Here is a 17,728-nt window from a genome sequence, read left to right as displayed (position 1 = left end):
GACCTTACTAGACGGTAAATTACAGCATCATCTGCGAACAACCTAAGAGAACTGCTCAGATTGTCAGCCAGGTCATTTATATAGATCAGGAACAGCAGAGGTCCCAGGACGCTTCCCTGGGGAACACCGGATATCACTTCAGTTTTACTCGATGATTTGCCGTCTATTACTACGAACTGCGACTTTCCTGACAGGAAATCACGAATCCAGTCACACAACTGAGACGATACCCCATAGGCCCACAGCATGATTAGAAGTCGCATGTGAGGAACGGTGTCTAAAGCTTTCCGGAAATCTAGAAATACGGAATCAACTTGAGATCCCATGTCAATAGCGGCCATTACTTCGTGCGAATAAAGAGCTAGCTGCGTTGTACAAGAACGATGTTTTCTGAAACCATGCTGATTACGTTGCGGCGAGATCTATTTACGTATCACCCTTCGAGGTGATTCATAATGTTTGAATACAGTATATGCTCCAAAACCCTACTGCAAACCGACGTCTGATATAGGTCTGTAGTTCGATGGATTACTCCTACTACCCGTCTTAAACACTGATGCGACCTGCGCAATTTTCCAATCTGTAGGTACAGATCTATCGGTGAGCGAGCAGTTGTATATGAGGGCTAAGTAGGGAGCTATTGTATCAGCGTAATCTGAAAGGAACACTTCGGGACTTAATGCGGCGGTAATTTGTTTTCCTCTGGCTGAGAAATCAGCCGCATTTTGGTATCATTTACTTCATCGATTACTATTGGTGGTGGATATTGTCGCCAGTTTTGATTTATCGGGTTTTGTGTCTGGGTATCCTGTCTCCCTTGATTTCTGTTTTGTGTCGTTTCGTTATTATTGTAGTATCCTGGAGTGAACCTACGTTTCTGCCTCCTATCCGCAGTACCTCGTTCCCACCGGCCTGTTCTACCGTAGCCGTACGCGTTGTTATTGTCTTGGCTTTGGTACGCCGAACTGGGTTCTCTGCCAGCCGGCTCGCGACTCTGATTATTTCCATTCCTCCACGACTGACTGTGATTTAGAGATCCTGCTCGCACATCCTCCTGCATCAAATCAATTGCACCTAGGATGGGCATAAACTCATCAATGTTTGCGTCTGGGGCGTAAATTAATTTTTCGCGTATATCAATAGGCATCTTACTCTTAAGAATGCACAACAAATCTTTATGCGAAACTGGCTCGTCCCAGTATTTCGTTTTATTCAGATACTTCTAGAAATACTTTCGGAGTGTTCCTTTGCTATAACTAAATTGTTCGAGGTTCAATACAGCCTCACGAACTCGTTGCTGTACCCCTAAAGACTAATATTTCGCGAGAAACCTTGTTTCAAACTCGTCATATGTGGAACATTTTTCAATGACTTCAGTGGCCCACAAGGCCGCATCATTTAACATGAATCCACTTGCGTAACGCATCTTTTGTAATTCCGTCCATTTTGTGGGTAACACGCGACGAAAAGAACGAGTAAATACTAATGGATGCACCCACTCATGTCAGGTGAGAATGACTCACACCTCCTGTGTTTGATAATGTTTTCCTCCATAATGACATTTACATAAGGTGTTGTAGCCCCCGGTAATGAATATGATTCCTGATCCTCGCGGCCCGTACGCAACACGCGCGCCTGCGATCGCAATGCACTCTTGGCGCTCGCGGCGGCGTCTAGCGGCCCGTACGTAAGTTGTGCGATTGCTGTCGCAGGTCGACCCTTAATCTATGATGTTACAGTGGTAAATTTACTTCGGTGGCTTGTCCCCGCTTTTGTGTACTCTTGACTACCTCTTTAATATCGGTAAGCTCATTACTAAATTTGTTTTATTGCTCATTTACTCCCCTTCGCCATTGAGATAATTCCTTAGTAATTTGCATTTTTACTTCATAAATCTGAGCAGCTGGATCTATCAATTGTCTTTCTTGTTCTTTTGAAATGGAATTTACGGCTTCCTTTACCCGAGAATCTATTTCTACAGATATTTCCGTATGCTTTAATGACAACTCGTCGAGTGTCGTAGGCAATTGATTTACTATGACATCGAGAGCGCCTTGATTTCCTTTTAACCGTTTTACATCCGAATTTAAGTCTCTGACCGCGTCCTCTTGTTCGCGTCTGAGATTTATTACTTCTTGAGCCATTTGTGTTTGATTTTGAGAAAGTTGCCCTATCTTACGAGACATTTCGCCTACTTGTGCCGACACTGATTCCTGACTTTTACGTATGTCATCTACTCGTGTATGTATGTCATCTACTCTTATCGACACGGCTTCCTGTTTTTTTATTCATCTCACCTACTTGAAAAAATATAGCGGAGGTGGTACTCGTCATGATTCGTAATAGCTTTTGTATACTGGAAGTATTTTCAGCAACCTCTAATTCCTCAGTCTCACTAGTCTCCAACTGTACTTCACCTACTTCCTTTAAATCCATGATTACACACGCCAGTTTCAAATTTTAGGCTAGTCGTCACACGAAATACGGATAAATATTCACGGACGAATGTCCCTTACTCTTTCGCGGCGGCCTGTTTTGATTACATTTGGCCGTGGTTCAACTTATCTACAGCCCTACCCGCTACGCTACGTACCGTAGGAAAGGATAATTGTTCACTAAGTATTGGTTGGAAACTATTCACTACACGTGGGTGTTCTACAGGTAGATAAACCACTAGGACAAAATGAAGTATGTTGCTCACCAAATACCTCGTTTAACCAGCTGAACCGTCGATTTTGAAGAATCCATTTATAATTACAATTGCTCATACACTAGTTTACATAAAAAAGAAAACAGACATAGATTAGCAGAATGCCAGTTTTTACCAGAAAAACAGAGATATACATATATTTTGATGAATAATTTGTGTACTTACTTTAGAAACAGGCTTAAGCGAAATCCCTCCGGTGCCTCCAGTGTGACGTATAGTTTTATATGTTGTTGTTGTTGTGGTCTTCAGTCCTGAGACTGGTTTGATGCAGCTCTCCATGCTACTCTATCTTGTGCAAGCTTCTTCATCTCCCAGTACCTACTGCAACCTACATACTTCTGATTATGCTTAGTGTATTCATCTATTGGTCTCCCTCTACGATTTTTACCCTCCACGCTCCCCTCCAATACTAAATTGGTGATCCCTTGATGCCTCAGAACATGTCCTACGAACCGATCCCTTCTTCTAGTCAAGTTGTGCCACAAACTTCTCTTCTCCCCAATTCTATTCAACACCTTCTCATTAGTTATGTGATCTACCCTTCTAATCTTCAGCATTCTTCTGTAGCACCACATTTCGAAAGCTTCTATTCTCTTCTAGTCCAAACTAGTTATCGTCCATGTTTCACTTCCACACATGGCTACACTCCATACAAATACTTTCAAAAACGACTTCCTAACACTGAAATCAATACTCGATGTTAACAAATTTCTCTTCTTCAGAAACGCTTTCCTTCCCATTGCCAGTCTACATTTTATATCCTCTCTACTTCGACCATTATCAGTTATTTTGCTCCCCAAATAGCAAAACCCCTTTACTACTTTGTCTCATTTCCCAATCTAATTCCCTCAGTATCACCCGACTTAATTCGACTACATTCCATTATCCTTGTTTTGCTTTTGTTGATGTTCATCTTATATCCTCCCTTCAAGTCACTATCCATTCCGTTCAACTGCTCTTCCAAGTCCTTTGCTGTCTCTGACAGAATTACAATGTCATCGGCGAACCTCAAAGTTTTTATTTCTTCTCCATGAATTTTAATACCTACTCCGAATTTTTCTTTTGTTTCCTTCACTGCTTGCTCAATATACAGATTGAATAACATCGGGGAGAGGCTACAACCCTGTCTCACTCCTTTCCCAACCACTGCTTCCCTTTGATGCCCCTCAACTCTTTTAACTGCCATTTGGTTTCTATAAAAATTGTAAATAGCCTTTCTCATTCTTGAGACGCTTGTATTCCTTTCTGCCTGCTTCATTTACTGCATTTTTATATTTTCTCCTTTCATCAATTAAATTCAATATTTCTTCTGTCACCCAAGGATTTCTACTAGCCCTCGTCTTTTTACCTACTTGATCCTTTGCTGCCTTCACTACTTCATCCCTCAAAGCTACCCATTCTTCTTCTACTGTATTTCTTTCCCCCATTCTTGTCAATTGTTCCCTTATGCTCTCCCTGAAACTCTGTACAACCTCTGGTTTAGTCAGTTTATCCAGGTCCCATCTCCTTAGATTCCCACCTTTTTGCAGTTTCTTCAGTTTTAATCTGCAGTTCATAACCAAAAGATTGTGGCCAGAGTCCACATCTGCCCCTGGAAATGTCTTACAATTTAAAACCTGGTTCCTAAATCTCTGTCTTACCTTTATATAATCTATCTGAAGTCTGGCAGTATCTCCAGGCTTCTTCCATGTATACAACCTTCTTTTATGATTCTTGAACCAAGTGTTAGCTATGATTAAGTTATGCTCTGTGCAAAATTCTACCAGGCGGCTTCCTGTTTAATTTCTTACCCCCAATCCATATTCACCTACTGCGTTTCCATCTCTCCCTTTTCCTACTACCGAATTCCAGTCACCCATGACTATTAAATTTTCGTCTCCCTTCACTATCTGAGTAATTTATTTTATTTCATCATACATTTGTTCAATTTCTTCGTCATCTGCAGAGCTAGTTGGCATATAAACTTGTACTACTGTAGTAGGCGTGGGCTTCGTGTCTATCTTGGCCACAATAATGCGTTCATTAAGCTGTTTGTAGTAGCTTACCCGCATTCCTATTTTTTTTATTCATTATTAAACCTACTCCTGCATTACCCCTATTTGACTTTGTACTTATAACCCTGTATTCACAGACCAAAAGTCTTGTTCCTCCTGCCACCGAACTTCACTAATTCCCACTATATTTAACTTTAACCGATCCATTTCCCTTTTTAAATTTTCTAACCTATCTGCCCGATTAAGGGATCTGACATTCCACGCTCCGATCCGTAGAACGCCAGTTTTCTTTCTCCTGATAACGACGTCCTCTTGAGTAGTCCCCGCCCGGAGATCCGAATGGGGGACTAATTTACCTCCGGAATATTTTACCCAAGAGGACGCCATCATCATTAACCATACAGTAAAGCTGCATGCCCTCGGGAAAAATTACGGCTGTAGTTTCCCCTTGCTTTCAGCCGTTCGTAGTACAAGAACAGCAAGGCCGTTTTGGTTAGTGTTACAAGGCCAGATCAGTCAATCATCCAGACTGTAACCCCTGCAACTACTGTAAAGGCTGCTGCCCCTCTTCAGGAACCACGCGTTTGTCTGGCCTCTCAACAGATACCCCTCCGCTGTGGTTGCACCTACGGTACGGCTATCTATATTACTGAGGCACGCAACCGTCCCCACCAACGCCAAAGTCCACGGTTCGCGGGGAAGAGTTATATATACTTACTTACTTATCGCGAATGGACCCAGAAGGATCACGCAAAGCTTTCTGACGTCGTTTCTTCCATACTTCTTTCATTCGTTCTCCATGTTTTCTTTTTCTTTCTTCTGTCCATTTTGTTCCTGGTCTCTTTAGTGCTTCCTTCTCCGACAATACAATCCACTTTTCCACCTTATTTCTAAAAGTTTTTCTACCTTTGACATCTTTAAGTTCAATATTTGCTTTTTGTAAATCTAATTTTACTTGGCTAATCCATGGTGTTGTTGATTTGACTTTTTCTATGTAAGTGAGAATTCTGTTGGTGAGTCGTGTGGGGGGAAGTCTAGTGACATGTCCATAAAATTTTAATCTTCGCCTTCTTATGTCTGCTGCCAGGTTTGATATAGTTTCTGTGGTTCTTCTTGATTGTATCCGGTATCCTTCTTCTGTTAATTTTGGACCTAAAATCTTTCTCATAATTTTGCGTTCTTCTTTTAGTATTTTTTCTGAATCACATTTTGTGTGGAGTGTGAGCGTTTCACTAGCATATAGTGCTGCTGGCTTAATTACTGCGCAGTAGTGTCTGATTTTTGTGTTCGTGGAGATGCATTTTTTATTGTATATTTCATGTGTCATACCATATGCTCTCTTCATTTTCTGTTGTCTGATCTTCTGTGCAACTTTCTCTCCTCCGGTTGGCTCCAAAATTTCACCTAGGTATTTAAAATGTTTTATTCTATTTATTTTTCCATATTTTGTGTTCAAACTGTGTATACGGAATTTCGTACAGAAAAATTCTGTCTTTTGAAACGAAATTTGTAAACCTACTTTATCCGCGCATTCCTTAAGGATCTCTATTTGTTTGGTGGCGATTTCTTCATCATCTGCAAGTATGGCCAAGTCGTCCGCGAATGCTAAACAAGATATCTCCACGTTGTCTTTGGTTCTACCAAGATGGATTGGTTTCCAGTAGGATTGATTTTTTAATTCTTTTTCCCATTCCTTAATGACTTTATCCAGGACTATATTAAACAGAAGTGGAGATAGCCCGTCACCTTGACGTACTCCAGTTTTTATGAGAAAAGGTTCAGAGATTTCTCCCCTGAATTTAACTTTAGATACAGTGTCTGTCAGTGATTCTTTGATAAGCCTTAGTGCTTTGGAGTCAAGTCCAAGTTCCTCTAAAATGTTAAACAAAGATTGCCGGTCAATTGAGTCATAGGCTTTCTTAAAATCTACAAATGTACAAATTATGGGGGCATTTCTAATTGCTTTGTGTTTTAATATTGTCTTTAAATTAAATATTTGTTCTATGCATGAGCGACCGGGGCGGAAGCCTGCTTGATAATCACCAATTTGGCGTTCCAGCTGCTCTTGTGTTCTTTTCAGCAGGCATGTTGAGAGAACTTTGTAGGTGACTTGTAAAAGTGAGATTCGCCTGTAGTTATTGACATTTGTTCTGTCTCCTTTCTTATGTAACGGGTGAATAAGGGCACATTTCCAATCCTCTGGTAATTTTTCTGTTTCCCATATTTTTGTTATTATTTTTGTGAGCTCTTGCAACGTCTTTGGTCCTAGGTTTTTTAATAGCTCTGCAACAATGCCATCTTCGCCAGATGTTCTATTATTTTTTAAGTTTTTAATGTGACATTTGATTTCTTCCTGTGTTGGTGGTAATGAATCCGGTTGAGCGTTGGCACTGATTTCTTTGGGAAACCTTAAACTAGGTTCTGGGCAATTTAGTAGGTTAGAAAAATATTGAGCGAATACTTGACAGTTTTCCTGGTTTGTTAGGGCTAATTTACCATCTGGTTTTCTGAAACATAAATTTTGAGGGATATATCCTCTTATTTTATCTGCGAAAGTTCTGTAGAAGTCTCTTGTATTATAGTTTTGGAAATTTTCTTCTATGGCATCCAGTTGTGCCTTTGTGTAATTCCTTTTTGCTTGCCTAATAGATTTTGAAACCTGTTTTCTAACCTCGTTAAATAAATGTAGACTTTCTTGTGATTTTTTACTGTTATATTCTTGAAATGCCTTTTTTCTCTTTTCCAATGCATTTTCATAGTCTGAATCCCACCAAGGGTGTTTGAATATCTTTTTCAAGGGAATAGTTTCCTTAGCTATTCGCGTGATTTTAGAATGAAATTCTTCCCATGTGTTTGCCTTTTCCTTCTCCCATTCTTCTTTTACTTTAGATTCTTTAATCTTCTTGGTGTCATATTTCTGTATTTCTGTTTTCTTCTGATGACTTCTTCGTGCTGTAAACTTGATTTTAATTCTAGTTAGGTAATGGTCTGAATCAATGTTTGCTCCTCTGCGTACTTGGACGTCGTAAATTTCTTTTTGTACTGGGTATGAAATCGCCACATGATCTATTTGAAACTCGCCAATTTGTTGTATAGGAGATCTCCATGTCTCTTGTTTTCTTGGACATTTTCTTAGAGATGTTGACATTATCTTCAGGTTATTCTGCTTACATAGTTCGACGAGCCTTGTACCATTTTTATTGGTAAATTTATGTGCAGGATATTTGCCTACGGATTTTTGGTGGATTTTCTCTCTACCAATTTGGGCATTAAAATCGCCGAGTAGAACTTTTGTAACATCTTTTGGAATCTTGGCCATTATATTCTCCAAATTCTCCCAGAACTTTTCTGTTTCTTTGGGGTTTTTCTTGTTGTCTCCGTTTGTGGGAGCATGAACATTAACCATTGTGTATGTTTTGTTGGCACATTGTAAGCGCATCGTCATTATCCTATTATTTACGGGAGTAACTTCCTTGATGGAGCTGAGCACGCTCTTGTGTATGATAAACGCCATCCCGAGATGGGGGGCTCCTCTTCCGATTCGTTTATCCGTCTTGCTCTTAAAGATGCGATAGTTGCCATAATCTGATGTTTCTTCATCTGTAAAACGTGTCTCCTGTAAAGCTAGTATTACTATCTTTTGCTTTTCAAGTTCTGTTGTAAGGTTTAGAAGTTTTCCTGGTTGGATTAATGTACACTCCTGGAAATGGAAAAAAGAACACATTGACACCGGTGTGTCAGACCCACCATACTTGCTCCGGACACTGCGAGAGGGCTGTACAAGCAATGGTCACACGCACGGCACAGCGGACACACCAGGAACCGCGGTGTTGGCCGTCGAATGGCGCTAGCTGCGCAGCATTTGTGCACCGCCGCCGTCAGTGTCAGCCAGTTTGCCGTGGCATACGGAGCTCCATCGCAGTCTTTAAAACTGGTAGCATGCCGCGACAGCGTGGACGTGAACCGTATGTTCAGTTGACGGACTTTGAGTGAGGGCGTATAGTGGGCATGCGGGAGGCCGGGTGGACGTACCGCCGAATTGCTCAACACGTAGGGCGTGAGGTCTCCACAGTACATCGATGTTGTCGCCAGTGGTCGGCGGAAGGTGCACGTGCCCGTCGACCTGGGACCGGACCGCAGCGACGCACGGATGCACGCCAAGACCGTAGGATCCTACGCAGTGCCGTAGGGGACCGCACCGCCACTTCCCAGCAAATTAGGGACACTGTTGCTCCTGGGGTATCGGCGAGGACCATTCGCAACCGTCTCCATGAAGCTGGGCTACGGTCCCGCACACCGTTAGGCCGTCTTCCGCTCACGCCCCAACATCGTGCAGCCCGCCTCCAGTGGTGTCGCGACAGGCGTGAATGGAGGGACGAATGGAGACGTGTCGTCTTCAGCGATGAGAGTCGCTTCTGCCTTGGTGCCAATGATGGTCGTATGAGTGTTTGGCGCCGTGCAGGTGAGCGCCACAATCAGGACTGCATACGACCGAGGCACACAGGGCCAACACCCGGCATCATGGTGTGGGGAGCGATCTCCTACACTGGCCGTACACCACTGGTGATCGTCGAGGGGACACTGAATAGTGCGCGGTACATCCAAACCGTCATCGAACCCATCGTTCTACCATTCCTAGACCGGCAAGGGAACTTGCTGTTCCAACAGGACAATGCACGTCCGCATGTATCGCGTGCCACCCAACGTGCTCTAGAAGGTGTAAGTCAACTACCCTGGCCAGCAAGATCTCCGGATCTGTCCCCCATTGAGCATGTTTGGGACTGGATGAAGCGTCGTCTCACGCGGTCTGCACGTCCAGCACGAACGCTGGTCCAACTGAGCGCCAGGTGGAAATGGCATGGCAAGCCGTTCCACAGGACTACATCCAGCATCTCTACGATCGTCTCCATGGGAGAATATCAGCCTGCATTGCTGCGAAAGGTGGATATACACTGTACTAGTGCCGACATTGTGCATGCTCTGTTGCCTGTGTCTATGTGCCTGTGGTTCTGTCAGTGTGATCATGTGATGTATCTGACCCCAGGAATGTGTCAATAAAGTTTCCCCTTCCTGGGACAATGAATTCACGGTGTTCTTATTTCAATTTCCAGGAGTGTATTTATGTTAAAGGTTCCAATGTATGTAGGTGTTTTAAGTGGAAGTTTGCCAGAGAGCTCCGACTTTCTCTGATGTAATCGTGTAAGTCCAGGTTCCCCAGAATCCGAATTCCTGGTTGCCATCTGTTGATGGGTGGATTGGTTACCACCTGGGGTAATGTTGTTATTACTTGCACGAGTCATACTTGCTTGTAATCAAGTTGGTCCAGTGTTTCCACTGGGTGTTTAGAACCAGGGATTGTTAGTTCCTGGCGCATTATGACCAGCCGCACATTGTGTGAACAGGCGCTGACCAGGATGCCGATGGTTCCCACTTCAGACGCGTCCTGGATTTGGATGTTGACAGTGCTTGTTGTAATGGCGGCACTTACTCGCCATGACACAGCAACGTCTTCGGGTTCTGTGGTTTTTGAATGAGTGTGACCCTTGCCAAAAGTCACCCTCCCACACCCTCGTGATGCTGCCGCCTCGGTCCGGGACTGCTTATTTGGGTTTCCCCTTATTCGCAGCTGTCCACCATATCTGATGGATCGTTCGCTATCCGCCACCTGCGACCCGCCCTGTACCTGAGGCTCGGCTAGGGAGAGTTATATATATATATATATATATATATATATATATATATATATATATATATATATATATATATATATAAAATTCCGGTGCCTACAGTGTCGCGTCTTTCAGTGTCCCACAAATTTTTGTTTTTAAGGGGGATCACTTAAGACTATTTCCATGGGTTCGCCCCTCAAATTTCGCCCTCATATCATAAAATTGTCGTCTGACGCAGTACAAACTCAAAAAATAAATTCTTTTTAAAGCACAGTTTCGTATATAATTTATATTCAAACCTTACACCTATGTCACGGAACAAATCCTACATAGAAAATACTTTACACAAGTTTAAGGGAAGAAATGCTTCTGATAATTATTACAGTATTTAAAGAACATCAAAATATGAACGGGCTGAAATGAACAAATAGTACATGAGACTATGTTAATCAATTCAACTGTAAAAAGCTAAGGAGCATATTATTAGCAAAATGAGAAATATGCAAAAGTGAAATGCCAAAATGAGCACTTCTCAGTTGGGAGTAAATCAAAACAATCAGAATGGCTGAAAGAGAGCACAATAACATGAGCCATAAACGAATAAGAGCTAAGCAACTAAGCAAACAAGAGAATAGGCAAAAATGAGATGCCAACAAAATGAGAGCTGGCCGAACTCCGTCGGCACTTATATACGGCTGCGCTCGTGGCGGTACCTCGCGACCAGTACGCAACACCTGCGCCTGCAATCGCAGTGCACTCTTAGCGCTCGCGGGGGCGTCTAGCGGCCCGTACGAAAATTGTGCGATTGCTGTCGCAGGTCGACCCTTAATCTATGATGTTACAGTGGTAAAGGGTCCAAGATAAACAGGCAACACTCAAAATCGCGCCAAGAAGCGTTTTATAGGCCACTTCTTTCGTAGACGAATTAAGTTTCCTCAAGATTCTACAAATGAATCCGAGCATGGCATCTGCTTGTCCTACATTCTGTGTTATTCCACTTTACGCCACTCCATATAGTTACTTCCAAGTATTTTACTATTATGTGGGTTTGTATTCATTTGTTGTCAATAGTGTAAACATACAGTACCAGATTCCAAGACATATTAATGGACACTATCTTATATTTACTAACATTCAGTGTCAGGCTTAGTGTCAATGCCAATAAAAGAATGTTGTTTTCTATATGATCAAGTTCCACGATAAACAGTTAAAACAGTACTCAAAATGAAGAGATATCTTCTTGGGTGCATGTTATCAATTCTTACTCCATATTCTTGTTTAGAGAACAAAAGTTTCCACCACTTTAGCAAAGAAAGAGTTATTAAATGTTGTACATTAAAGAACACTGTTAGTTTATATCACAGGAGAAGCATCCGCCATTGAATCCTCTTAAAAATACTGATTGTTAGCTTGAAAAATTCCTAGCACTATCATGGTCTTATAAAAATCAGCTTAATGCTATGTTCTTTAAGCAGGAAGATCTTTATCGGGGCATCTTGTGAGATCGGTAAGACATGAACCTTGTGTATGTTTCCTGTATGGTTTGTTGGTTGGTTTGGGGGATTAAAGGGACCAGACTGCTACGGTCATCGGTCCCTCCTGTATGCATAGTGTTACTCTGTACACCAGAAGTTGTATAAATTTATTAAAGAACCAGCTTTGAAATCTTTCAATGTGATACATCACTCTCAAGCAAACATTACGTCCCACTTAAGGAGCTTTGTAGTAAAATGAGGTAAAAAGGTAATGCCAAATAATGCCAACCAACTGCTTATGCAGGAAGTTACCATTTCAGGGGGGGTTACTGTAACTTATTGATAACTCTTATGTCTATTTTAACAGATCTAGTAGTTTTTGACAAACTAATTGAGTAAATTTAGAAATGAAAATAACGTTGTTTGGCGTGGTACAAATAACAAATGAATATTTTGTTAATGATCGGTGACCTGTGATCACACTTGTATGTTACGGAAAACAACTCGCTCGTCTATAAATAGCATCTGTACATATAGGTGAGAAAGTGCCATGGGATAGCAGTCATTAAAAAATACCAAAATATTTTGATGACCACTCTGACAGAGGGAGAGATAGCCATAGTATTAGAGTAAGTTGAATCAAACCTCGCACGGAGTGGTTAAGCTGTTCGGTTTCTTCCCCCTAAGGTAGACTCAGATGCCATTTAGTGGACGATTTGCTTGACCACGCTGTGATGTTTAGTGAAAAAATATGAGCTTTGGGTCAGATTTGGGGCTGGATCAAGTAACTTCGTGGTAAATGGAACTCGAATACAGAGACGAAATCAACAATTCTAACCATCTTCCACTGAAAAATGTAACATAGCCATGTATGGTGTAGACTCTCACAATTTTGTTTGCTTCTTTCTAGCCTAGTTTACTATTTTCAAACCCAAAATAGTCTCTCGTCAATCAGTTTGGACAAGAAATTCGTTGATTTCCGTACAAAGTCATTGGTTTCCACAAAAAATTCGCCGATTATTCTTACGATTTCAAACATCTGTTCGATAACCTGTCGGAGGTTCTACCCTCTTGACTTCTAAAGGTGTCACAGACTCTCCACAACATTGCAGGAATGTGATGTCAAAATGTGTTATACGGTAGCTACAATTTGACAGGACTTATGACAATTGACATCTGAAAGAGGCAAACCTGGGGACACACATACACTCATTATTATATTTGAGTCTTTACAGATATTATATTGTATTTTTACTATAACTGTAGTAGCACATCAATTAATAATGATTTAACCTCTCCAAAAAGACGTAAGTTAAGTCAGATGCTGCAATAATCCATTAATCTTGACTGGGTTTCAGAAAAAAATCATCGTTGCAAGTTGCTCCGCATACGTGAATGTCAACAATTTATACAACTGCAATTTCTATCCATAGGTGGCTGACCTGATGAGAGAAATTTTTCTGATGCTTAATTCTGTCATATTAATTGTTTGCAGCTATCAATTTCTGCTGTACTGCATATCATTACAGAATATGGAGCGGAAAGTTTTGTTGTTATATATTTATTAAACTATAGATAATCCCTCTGACACAGTTGCATAACTCTGTTTCACAACTTGTACTTACATCGTTTGTTGTACCACGTGATGGGTAATTTCATGTATAACTTATAATGTTTCGTCATTCCTCTATTAACTAAAGACATGTGGTATCATCTCACATCTAGTGTCCACATCAAAACCCCACAGCTTCCATTACAAATTCCGAGTAATGTCTCTGTATACCGCCTTCTTAGGTGTATCTAAAATCAGTGTAATATTAGTGAAGTGGGAACTGTAAGGGATTCCGTCATATGGATGTAGGCAGCGAATGTTAATTGTTATGTTACGGAAGGTTTGTGTGGTAATAAAAACGGATATTATCCAAGGTTGCTGCCTTGAGTTTTTATTAGTTTAGTGGAGTGTACAAGGTGGCTCTTTCCAGTTTACTTTAAATGGATTCTGATTGGCGTGCTATTCCTACATCGCGAAGCAGCTGTTACCAGATGACACAGAGCTATGGAGTACAGGCCTAAAGGCTTTAATGATAGCCCTCTGCAAGTAATAAAATTATGTTCTTTTAACGCTGTGGAAGGCTGTCTATGGTGACAAATGGTAATATTGTGCAGACTCTTGTTTAACGACTCTACTTTCTGGCACTAAATTCGTGGTTCTTTATTGTTGATCAGTTTCATCGAAGTAACTGTATCCAACTGTACAACTAAAAAAATTCATATTTCTTTACGTACTACACGAATATGTAATAAAAAATGGGGGCTCCTGTTTTAAAAAAATGCAGTTGATATCCGTTTGACCTATGGTAGCGCCATCTAGCGGGGCAACCATAGCGTCATCGGGTGGCCCCCTTCAAGCTAGATGGGTTTCGTTCTTTGTAGTTTTTTCGTTTGATGCTTATTTCGTGAGATATTCGGCATGGTCACTATCAATGGTCCACCCTGTATAAGACAAGTGTCTGGCGCAGTTGTTAGATCGGTTACTGATGCTACAATGGCAAGTTAACAAGATTTAAGTGAGTTTCAACGTGCTGTTATAGTCGACGCACGAGCAATGGCACTCAGCATCTCCGAGGTAGCTGTGAAGTGGGGATTTTCCAATACGACCATTTCATGAGCGTACCATGAATATCAGCAATCCGGTAAAACATCAAATCCCCGACATCGCTATGGCCGGAAAATGGCCTTGAAGAACGGGACCAACGACGACTGAAGAGAACCGTTTAATGTGACAGAAGTGCAACGCTTCCAAAAATTGCTGCAGATTTCAGTGCTGGGCCATCAACAAATGTCAGTGTGCGAACCATTCAACGAAACATCGTCGATATGGGCTTTCACAGCCGAAGGCCCAATAGTGTACCCTTGATGACTGCACGACACAAAGCTTTACGCCTCGCCTGGGTCCGTCGACTCCGGGGATTGAGCTGACGATGACTGGAAACATGTTGCCTGATCGGACGCGTCTCGTTTCAAACTGCGTCGAGGGGATGGACGTGTACGGGTATGAAGAAAACGTCATGAATCCATGGACCCTGCATGCCATCAGGGGACAGCTCAAGCTGGTGGAGCCTCTGTAATGGTGTGGGGTGTGTGCAGTTGGCGTGATAGGGGACAGCTGATAAGTCTAATACGACTCTGACAGGTGACACGTATGTAAGCATTCCGTCAGATCACCTGCATCCGTTCATGTCCATTGTGCATACCGACGGGATTGGGCAATTCCAGCAGGACAATTCGACACCCCAAATGTCAAGAATTGCTACAGAGTTACTCCGGGAATACTCTTCTGAGTTTAAACTCTTCCGCTGGCCACCAAACTCCCCAGAAATGAACATTATTGAGCATATCTGAGTTGCCTTGCAACGTGCTGTTCAGGAGAGATCTCCACTCTTACCTACTCTTACGGATTTCTAGACAGACCTGCAGGAGCTATGGTGTCAATTGCCTCCATCACTACTTCAGACATTAATCCAGTCCATGCCACGCCGTGCTGCGGCACTTCTACGTGCTCGCGGAAGCTCTACACGATATTAGGCAGTTGCACCAATTTCTTTGGCTATTCAGTGAATATGTAAGTACCACAATTTTTTAAGCAAATAAGTGCTGTCATCATTGATATCTGCCGTACATGGAAAGATTATTTTGTTATGCGTCATTGAACATATACATAATGGTTCTTCTAATTTGTAATATCTCGGTTAGCAGGACAAAGAAATGTGTCGTCAGTAAAGAATACTAGCAAAATTTTCGACAATTTTTTTGTTTTTCAGATCGATTTGTTCATTGAAAGTAGTGTTAGGACTTCATTTGTGTGGCCTTATTGTCCATAGTTACTTTACTATTCCTGAAGGTATTTTCGTTCTGTCGTTGCAACTACAAGAACACGTGTGGACTTTTTTTTTTCAACAGACACGTTTCACCTTATTGAGGTAAAGTATCATCACTGGTGGTGATTTCCGCTTGGTTTCTCGCTTACATCGAGCAATGCCTCTCTACTAGCACATCGTTCGTATTTTTCTACTGAAGAACAGTGGCGCCCATCTCAGTGTTCACAGTTACCTGACAACGGTCCTACCTCGCTATAACAACAGCGAGGCACGGTGTAACAATATTTACGTCCGGTTCGAAAGCATCCTCGAACTCGGCGCTTCTATAAGTAAAACCGGTGTGCGCGGTATTACGTACGGGCACATGTAGCGGAAGTCTGCTGCGGCTGCACCGAATCAGACCCAGCAACTAAATGCCGACATTGTGTAAACGCGGTTCAGCCACAGCTGAATCCTTTAACATTGCGAACACAAACGTTTTCTCTTCCATTAATAATTCACATTCAACCATTAAATTTGCTTGTCAATATAGGCACACCATTCTGTATCATAACTGGATAAGTCTAAGTATAGAACCGTTTACCACTACTTCAGTGTACAGCAGAAAGAATAATGATCTATAGCATACGCCGCGTTCCCTTATGTTTCTAGTTGTTCCTCCCCAAAAGCACAAAACATATCTAACATGGACACTTTCAAAGATTTTGTATTTTCAATAACAGCAGTGTTAAACACATGCACTGCCAACCAAAAATGTGAAGCAGTCAGAAGCAGTGGTCGGGTGTCGGTATAACTTCGCACTCAGTCGGCGGATATGCCTTTAATCAGAGTGACGATTATGCGTAACAGGTTGAACAATCATTACAAGCCATTAGTCACGTTTGCATTTAGTGTTGTTGCCAAGCGTTTTAGGTTATATAACGGGCGCGAAAAGCGTCAGTTAGTGATAGTCGAATATTCTTAAATTCGATTTTCTGCAGAGTTCTTCAACACTTGAGTCTGCATAATAAACTAGCTAAGTACCCGGCGTCGCTCGGGTATGTGCAGGGTGACAATTATTGAACGGTATGAAATAAAACCGTCATAATTTCTGAACTGTTTGCCTTCGGACGTTCAAGCTCCAAGGTTGCCCACGGGGTATGGTGGGATTTAACATGCGCATGCATTGTTTGGTTTGGCGACGAAGCCCACTTTCATTTGAATGTGTTAGCCAATAAGCAAAATTGGCACGTTTGGAGGACTGAGAATCCACATTCTGCAATCGAGAGGTCTCTTCACCGTCAACAAGTGGCTGTGCAATGTCCAGTTACGGAATAATCGGTGCGATATTCCCTGATGGCACGGTGACTACCCATTATCCAAGGTGATCCTGATTTCGACAAGATGTGGTTCATGCAAGACGGAGATCGTCCCCATCGAAGCTGGAGAGTGTCTGATGTCCTGGGTCGATTGGCCGCCATATTCTCCGGATCTGAACACAGGCGAATCGTTTTTGTGGAGCTATATTAAATAACCCAAAACCATTGATGAGTTGAAAACAGTCATTCAGGAGGTCATCAACATGACAGATGTTCCGACACTTCATCGAGTCAAGCAGAATTTCACTATTCGTCTGCGTCACATCATCGCCAATGGTTCAAATGGCTCTGAGCACTATGCGACTTAACTTCTAAGGTCATCAGTCGCCTAGAACTTAGAACTAATTAAACCTAACTAACCTAAGGACAGCACACACATCCATGCCCGAGGCAGGATTCGAACCTGCGACCGTAGCAGTCCCGCGGTTCCGGACTGAGCGCCTAGAACCGCTAGACCACCGCTCATCGCCAATGATGTCAGGCACATCAAACATGTCATAACCTAAATCCGAATATATGTAGTGACGTTTACATGTTGAATAAAGTGTGTGCACACCGTATTTTGTAACTAATTTACGTTTTTCTCAGAATGTGCAATAATTATCACGCTGTATTTATTCTAATCTTCTGTTAGTCCACCTCCT

The sequence above is a fragment of the Schistocerca americana genome, chromosome X (assembly GCF_021461395.2).
Source record: "Schistocerca americana isolate TAMUIC-IGC-003095 chromosome X, iqSchAmer2.1, whole genome shotgun sequence".
NCBI lineage: Eukaryota > Metazoa > Arthropoda > Insecta > Orthoptera > Acrididae > Schistocerca > Schistocerca americana.
The sequence above is the reverse complement of the archived record's forward strand: the minus strand, read 5'-3'. Positions refer to the sequence as shown.